We start from the raw sequence: 7,833 nt of genomic DNA on the forward strand, positions 1-7,833 counted from the left end.
CCCTGCCAGGACTTTCTTCGGTGCGTCAAGCACAGTCCTAGTCGCTGCCATGACATTCTGCTGTGGGGAGGTTTCCGCATAAACTGGAATCGGGACTGACTTGGGTACAACATTTCTTAAGTTGACTGGGGCTGGACGCGTATTAAATCCCTTCAAAGTCGACTGAATAGTCTTCGCCGTCTTTGGGGTTTTTGCCAGAATGGGTGTTTTCCCCTGGCCTCGTCTCCAATTAACTGTAGGTTCATTAAGCCGAGTACTCCTCATGGAGCCGTCTGGCAGATAAGTCTTAATGTGGTGACTTTTCCTCGGCATCTCCATAGGCCTCTTCCCTTAGGTGCTTTCCATCCTTCACTTCCTTCTTCAGTCTTATTCTGATGTTTCAATGAGGCTTCCTTAAATGGAACAAATATTTCCTGGTATTCCCAATCCAATAGGTCAGCTGATGATGGAGCTAGCTTCGCTATATGACTTGTGGAGGGAATCTGGGAATCGACAATCCAGTTTGCCACCGGTTTGCAGATTCTCCCCTCTTCAGCTCGGCCATGTGTTAGGTCACCCTCCTGCCTGGCTATACAACCAATTGTGACACTATTAGTGGCCCCCCTTTTGGTTGTACCCTGTACATGCTCCATCACAAGTCACTATAGGTGGTGGATGTCCACAAATTTCACAGCACAAATTTGTCAAATAACTTTGTTTATTTAGGTTTTGTTACCAATACTTTGACTAACGGCTTTGGAATGTAAAGAACAAACCACTTTCAGAAAACTGAATATCTAAAGTAAAAATGCATGAACATGAAATGCATCGACAGCTAAATAATTAAAAGCTGGATTTACTATCTATGTATGTCTGCTTACTTAGTTGTTGAAGTACTATTACATACAGAATGAATTGGATTGTATGATACATTATTTAATAGAAAACATAAAACAATCTTTTATACATGAGCCTCAGCAACATTTTGTAAATTTTTTGGCAATGTTTTCTTGGAATGGGCTGAACTTTAAATACATGACAAATTACAAAAGAATCAACAGCATCTGAATAAATCATAAACCATACAACACAATAATAATTGAAAACAAATAAGAGAAAAGCAAGAAATGGTCTGCAAGAAAAAGTATAATGGGATTTGGGAAGAGGGGCGAGGGGCTGGCTGCAGGCGTCCTCGCGCGTGGGGTTTGTAATTGGTTTTTCAGTCCGTGCACAGAGGGCACTGAGGTATGAACTCATGCAGCCCCGCGGCTATCCCGAGACAGAGCGACCCCCTCTCCCCCACTGTGGAGGGCCGTCTATGCCTCAGAGAGGAGCTGAGGTGTGTGTCGAGAGGAGGGAAGGGATGTCACAGGATTCTGGGGGATTCCAGGGTGCAAGGATGGGCAAGAGAGGATCGACAGGTAAAGAGGCCTGGTGTGAAATGCTGAGGGAGTCAGAGAGGAGAGCAAAGGTCACTCAGTCGCGCAGGGACTTTATTTTATGGCTTTAAGGGGCGCTGGTGAGCTCTGGGGAACACTGGAGTTATTCCAGGTTTACCAAAGTGTGTGAGGTGTACAGTGAGTGACGGTGCTTTCTGTGGGGGTGTGGGGGCAGTGGATTCTGAGCCAAGCAGAAAGGGGGTACAGGGGGGAACGTGAAGCGTTTCCCCCCGGGGATATTTTTGGCGCTGCACAGGCCAGTGAGATGGCCGTCGTGCAGAGCGCCCACTGGGGGGTATTTAAGGGGCAGTGAAGGTTCTGGAAGCAGGCAATGGTTGGGACGTCAGATTGATCAGTCCTGGTCACCTGCTCCCAAGCCTTCCCTGATTTGGCCTGTGAGGGTGTTTTTTGAGTGGAGGTGAGGAGCTGGGTAGAGCAGCATTAGAGGTTTGGGCAGGCAGTTTAGTAAAAAAAAAAAAAAAAGAATGTGTACGTTTGTGAAAACTTTAGCGGAGGTACCGTAAATAAGGCACCTCCATTTTACCTGGGTCCAGGTGCCATTGGCTGTCAGCTTTCTGGGGCCTCTGCATGGCCCAGGGGTTTTGCTTGGGACGGCTTCTGCAGTTTCTCTGTGGGGGCGAAGCGGTTCCTTCCGTTCTCGGAGGGAGGCGTTTGGTTCAGGCGGGGTGCGCGGTTTGTATTGGGGTGGCTGGGGTTTTTTCGCGGGTGGTTTGCTGGGCCGCTGCCTTGGGGGTCTCGCTCTGTGTGCCTCTGTGCTCCCGTGTTATTTTCCCTGCTTCTGAGGGTGCATTAGGGCGCGGTAGCAGCAGCGGGCCGCAAGGGGGCAGTGTGGCTTCCTTAAAGGGACCGTTTTGTTTTTCTGTGCTCTGTTAGGTACTGCTTGTGCGCCACAAAGGGGACATAGTGCACGGCTGTTTTTCTTGGCACCAATTGTGCTGTGGCTCCTGGTTTTGGGGTTGTTTTCTTTTTGGGAGGCATTTTCAGAACATATGGAAGAAGTTTTGCTTTGGCAAAGGTTATTTTAAAGGGTTTAATAAAAAATAATTAAATAAATAATAATAATAATAGCAAAATTAAACATACTATTGTATCTTTGGGGTATTATTGTTCAGTGAAATTAGGATTTTAATTAACCTTCAAGGATACCTTTATTTTCTTAGCTCAGTTCCCCTTGCTGGGCTTTCCTTTGTACTGGGTAGCTGTCCACGGGTAAGTGCTGGCTCGGTGGTTTTAGTGTCGCTAGGTGAAAGATTAAAGGGCCTATTCAGTGCACAGTCATATTATCTGGGCACTCTGGTGGGACAGGGAGCTAGTAAGAAGGGCTTGGTGGATGCCGGGACGCTGAGGGAGGCCCTAGAGATTATTAGCAGGGCATCTAAGGCCCAGCTGGAAGGGGCGGTGGTGGAGGTTACGGGAGAAGAGGAGGTAGGTGGGGGTAGCGGCGGATGGGGCTCTCGCGGCAGTGGTGGCGTGCGGCTGGTAGAGGGGAGGTATGGGAATACAGGGGTAGGAAGTTGAGGAGGGAGATTGACAGGAGAGCATCCAAGGGAGAGGTGCATTTGGGTGGGGAAGTAGATAGGGATGTGATGCATAATGACCAGGGGGAGGTTGGGGATGTTAGGAGTGTGCAAAAAGGGGTAGGGGGCCACGATGGTGGGGGTGATGGGGCGCAGAGTGGAGTGACAGGACAGAGGGGCAAGGGGGGTAAATACCTGCGGAAGAGTGCAGGTGGGAGAAGGACAGAGAGATCCCCATCATTTAGTGAGGTGAGGAAGGGGCGCGGAATGGCTCCCCCCCGGCTAGGAGAATGTTGGGCGGAGGGCACTGCGCTGTTCCAGAGGATCAATATGGAGAGGGTTTAGGAACGGCCCCTTCTCGGTCAGCGGGAGGACAGGCTAGAGGGCACAGCACGGCCCTTAGCGATGAGGACCACAGGGTGGAGGAGAGCACACCTCGCCTGAGAGAAGAGGACCAGGAAGGGGTTTCTGCGGCCCCGCTGAGAAGCCACCAAAGGAGTGGCAGGGCGGACACCCGGGCTCGCAAGAGGAGGATCTACGCAATCTGAGCATGAGCTCACATCAGCAATGGTATTTCAGGGGTGATGAAGTTGGGATGGAGGAATATGTGGGGCAGTGGGAGGATGAAGGTTATAGGGCGGTATAGAGGAGGGGGAAGGAGAGAAGGGGTTTTAGGTGGGATTGTGAAAGACAGGAGCGGGGGATTTGGGGGGCAAGAGGTCGGGGGAACAATTGGATGGGTGAGACTGCTAACATGTTTTGTCCCCGCAGTAGGAGCCCAGTAAGAAAAGAAATGAGGAGCATCGGAGTGGAGGCCAGACCGCAGACAGGCGATGGCAGGTCGGAAAGAGGTGAGTGGGAAAGGGACTGGTCAACTGCATGGTAAAGGGGGGATATGAGAACGGGGGCAAGAAATGAAGGGGCTGGTCTGCAAGGGGTAAGGAGAGGGATTGGTGTACAGGCTATTGGAGCCTTGGTGGGTGAAAAGGGAAATTGCTTGGTGGAAGTACAAACGGACAAGGTGGTTGAGCCATTGGCGCTCGAGGTACAGGTTTCAAAAGAAAAAGAAGTTGAAGTGAAGGGCAAGGAGAAAAAGTTACCTTACATGGGTATCAAGAAACCTTTGGGTGCGCACTTGATGTCAGCGACTAAGGATAAGATTCAGGCAGGGAAATTCGTGGATGTTTTTAAGCTGCTTCATAGGGAAATGAGAGCAAAGGAGGGTTCTAAAGAAGAAGACAGAGAACTGGCCTCGCGCCCAAGGGTCCCAGTGACAATTGAAAATTGGACATCAGCATTTATTAGCTACGCCAGTGTCTATTGTGAGAAATTTCTGGAGCAATGCGTGGCCCTACTAAAATACATGGATGTGATTAGGAAGGCATTTATAAGTTTTGGGGGTTTTGCATGGGTGCAGTATGAGGAGGAGTTTAGAGCAAGGTTGGCGGAGGACTGTCAGGCGGTTTGGGGGAGATAGATATGGATCTCTGGTTGCAATGGATGGCGCCGACGAGGCCCGCTCCAACGGTACACACGGCAAGCGGCTTACCCGTGCCTTACCTGCCCTTTTTTGGTCACCCCGCCCCCGAAGGGGTGGGGGTAGGAGGCAGGGGTCAGCCCTCAGCAACATGTTGGGCTTTCAATAAGGAAGGATGCGCAAGGGTGTTGTGCAAATTTAAACACGAGTGCAGCAGGTGTGCGGGTCGGCATCCGATTACGCAGTGTTTTCAGGTAGGGGACAGTGGGTCAGGGCGAGGAGAGGGGCAAGGAGGTAGGGGGGAAGGACTGCATGCCAGTTAAAGTGGGGGATGCCTAGAGGTCGGGCTCAGTTTATCGGAATAGGAGGGGGGGCACAAAGTTTGGTGAGAGGTTTTGGGGGTGATCCCAAAGGGGTAGGAGAGGGGTGAGAGGAAGGTGCTTAGGTAGGGTGGGGGTGGGCCCCGGGGGGGGAGGTACCTGTGAAAATGTAAGGGGCGGTGGCTGTCATTTGGAGGGCATGGACAACGGTGGCGAAGCCCTCATGCTTGCCGCACGACAAGGTGAGCAAGCTTTAGGCGGACGGGAGAGAGGTGTTAGCGGCACAGAGTAAATACGGAGAGACTGGCGGAGGTTAAGAGGATAGCGCAATTTCGAGCGTGCGGTAGTAGCCCCGGTCCGCAGGAGACAGGGCACAGGATAGGGCGGGAATTGAGTATGCACAGCATGGGAGGAGCTTGGCTCATTTGAACTTTGGGGCAGCTGGGGTGTATGAAGAAAGGTGACTGCATGGATGGGGGTGTGGGCGCCCCTGGTGCAGCAAGGGGAAATGATGAGTGGGACTGTATGGACGGGGGTGCACTAGGGCCCCTGGTGCAGGTGGGAAAAATGGGGTAACGGACGCAAGGTGCTGGAAGTGTAAGTTTTTCTGGATAGGACTGCATAGATGGGGGCGCAGGTTTGGCCCCTGGTGCAGTGGCGGAGAGGAGTAATGAGGAAAACGGCCTGCATGGACGGGGGTGCACGTGGGACCCCGGTGCAGGGTGGGCAACTCGGGCCCATAGTAGGAAGGTGGGGGGCAAGGGTGAGCAGGAGGGTAATAGGATAGAGGAGAAAGGGGGTCTAAGTGGGAGTAGGTGCATGGTTTAAAGGATGAGGGTTAAAGGGGCGAAGTATATGGGGACAGGTAGGAGGGGAGCGGGGGTGTTTCCGTAGAAGGAATAAGGAGATGTCCAGGTGAGAAGGGGCTGCCTGGGGAAGGTGTTAGTAGCGGCGGGGGAAAGGTGGTGGAGTGGGAACTCATTCATTTAGGATGGGTGCAGCATCTGAAGGTAGTAGGTTAGGCTTATCGGAGGATAAGGTGAAAAGTTTGGGGCGGTGGAAGTCCGGGAGATACAATAGGGTACGTCAGGGACCTGGGTAAAGGGGACGTTTGATAGAAGTTTTCAAAGTATCTCAGGAGTGTAGCATGTGGTAGGATGGTTGTGGTTTGTAAGTGATTTTGTCATTTCTTTTTCAGATACTGCTTGGAGGCCGGGGGAGTTGGCGCAAATCTGGATCGTGGGGCACTCGATTGTTAAGTGGGCAGGAAAGGAAGTAGAAAAAAGGGTTTTTTGGCAGGCAATTGGGTTGTATCTATCAAGAGTTATTGGTAAGATGGTCCGGCTTAGGGGGGCTTTGCTGGGATCAGCTACTACCTATTTTGGCAGGGTTAGGGGAACGCATTGGGTCTCCGGAGGGGGTGATCATTCATGCAGGGGAAATTGATCTGGTAAGAGATACAGGTGTGGCTCTTCTTAGAAAGATGAAAAGGGATTTGTTATGGCTCAGAGAAATGTGGCCTCAAGCATGTGTAGTTTGGAATAAGTTTTTGCCGCGGAGAGTTTGGAGGGGGGCAAGAAGTGAGGGAGAGAAAGAGCGGGCAAGGAAGGGGATAAACAGAGAGAGGGTAACATTGTGTGCCTCGGCAGTGGTACAGGTTTTGGACCACAAAGAAATAGTTTATGAATGAGTCATGATATTTCGAGAGGATGGGGTCCATTTGTCAGTTTTTGGAAATGCTTATTATTGGTCAGAGTTGATCTGGTTGGTGAGAGACATGGTAAAGAGTTGGAAGAAGAAAGGAGTGGGGGGGTGGGGAAGAATGAACACCTCGGGGGAGGGTTTTTCTGGTGGCAGGGGCATGGCTCCTTTAGATGTGGGGGGAGAGAAGCACAATGGGGGAATGGTGAGGGAAAGGATGGAGGTGGTGCTGTTTGCACAAACAGGCTACCCCGGGGGAACAAGTATTGAACCTGGAGGGGCATGGCCCCGGGGAGAAAGCGGGATGCCTTGAGAAGTGGTAAGGAGAAGGTAGGGACCAAGGGACAGCTAGGGAGGAAGTGGAACCATTTAATTATTTAATTGTTGGTGAAAATGAAAGTGTTGAATTATTAAATGGTTGTTTAAAATATTTTGTTAGTCTGTAAGGCCATGGAGCCAGGTAAGCGGTTATTTGTAAGCTTTGGCCTGTCACATTAAAGCGACCTTTTCCACTATAAGCGAGTCTGGGTTTTTGTGCAGTAAGCCACAAGGGGCCCTGGGACGTTGGATGCTTGTAACGCATACCTTTGGGACTTGAGGGGTTTTGGCAGTTACTGAAGAGAGAGATGGAACATGGGCTGAAGTGGTATGTGGGGTGCTAAAAGGTATCGAACAGGGGCTGAAGGACTCGATAGAATGCTAAAATGCTGAAGTGAGCGCTGAACTATTCCGTTGTTGTTGAAGTGTTCCAAAGGATGCCAAGGAGAATTACTTTCGGGCCCAGTGACTAGTTCTAAGAGGAGAGCTGGTGAGGAAAAGTTCAGAGCGTTGCCAAAGAATTCTGGCCACTATTAACAGGGTTTTGTGAAAGCAATCGCTGGAATACTGAGCAGTTCTGAGGGGCCATGAAATATTCAGAGGCGTGCTTACGGGTTCTGAAGGCTCCTTAGGACTCTGATTGCCATTGAAGGGTGCAGGGGCTGCTGAACCTTTTTGAGGGGAGCTAAAGGGATTCAAGCTGTGCTGATGGTGTTTGAGGGTGCTGAAGAGTTCGAAGTTTTGCAGGTGAGTTATGATGGGTGGTGATGGGTTCTGTGGCACACTGAAGGGTCTTGAGGGTGCTATAAGGTTCTGAGTGAATCTGCGGAGTTGAAAAGGGGAAGTCAAGTATTCATTTGGCTGCTCAAAGACCCTGATATGTGCTGAAGGGTTCCAAGGTATGACACATGCCCTAACAGGAGTTAAAAAAATTCAAGAGTAGACAAAAGGATCTTGGGGGTGCTGCAGGCTAGTGGGGTGCAATGAAGGGTTCCAAGTGGGTGTGAATGGGTGATTGGGAGGTTAGGAACATGTTAAAAGGCTTGAGGTAGTGGATGGAT

General features: G+C 50.8%; 1 long non-coding RNA gene across 2 annotated transcripts; it reads left to right on the forward strand.

Annotated features, from left to right (window-relative positions):
* The first annotated feature begins 1,215 nt into the window (after positions 1-1,215).
* On the forward strand, positions 1,216-6,963 carry LOC138452981 (uncharacterized). Of its 2 annotated transcripts, none has more exons than XR_011260344.1 (3): positions 1,216-1,400; positions 3,728-3,807; positions 5,952-6,963. It is a non-coding gene; the product is annotated as an uncharacterized lncRNA (long non-coding RNA). The 2 variants fall into 2 exon arrangements; XR_011260343.1 differs by lacking the exon at positions 1,216-1,400 and adding an exon at positions 1,656-1,836.
* The last annotated feature ends 870 nt before the right edge of the window (positions 6,964-7,833 follow it).

Source organism: Ambystoma mexicanum, chromosome 4p (genome assembly GCF_040938575.1).
Source record: "Ambystoma mexicanum isolate Mex_15411 chromosome 4p, UKY_AmexF1_1, whole genome shotgun sequence".
NCBI lineage: Eukaryota > Metazoa > Chordata > Amphibia > Caudata > Ambystomatidae > Ambystoma > Ambystoma mexicanum.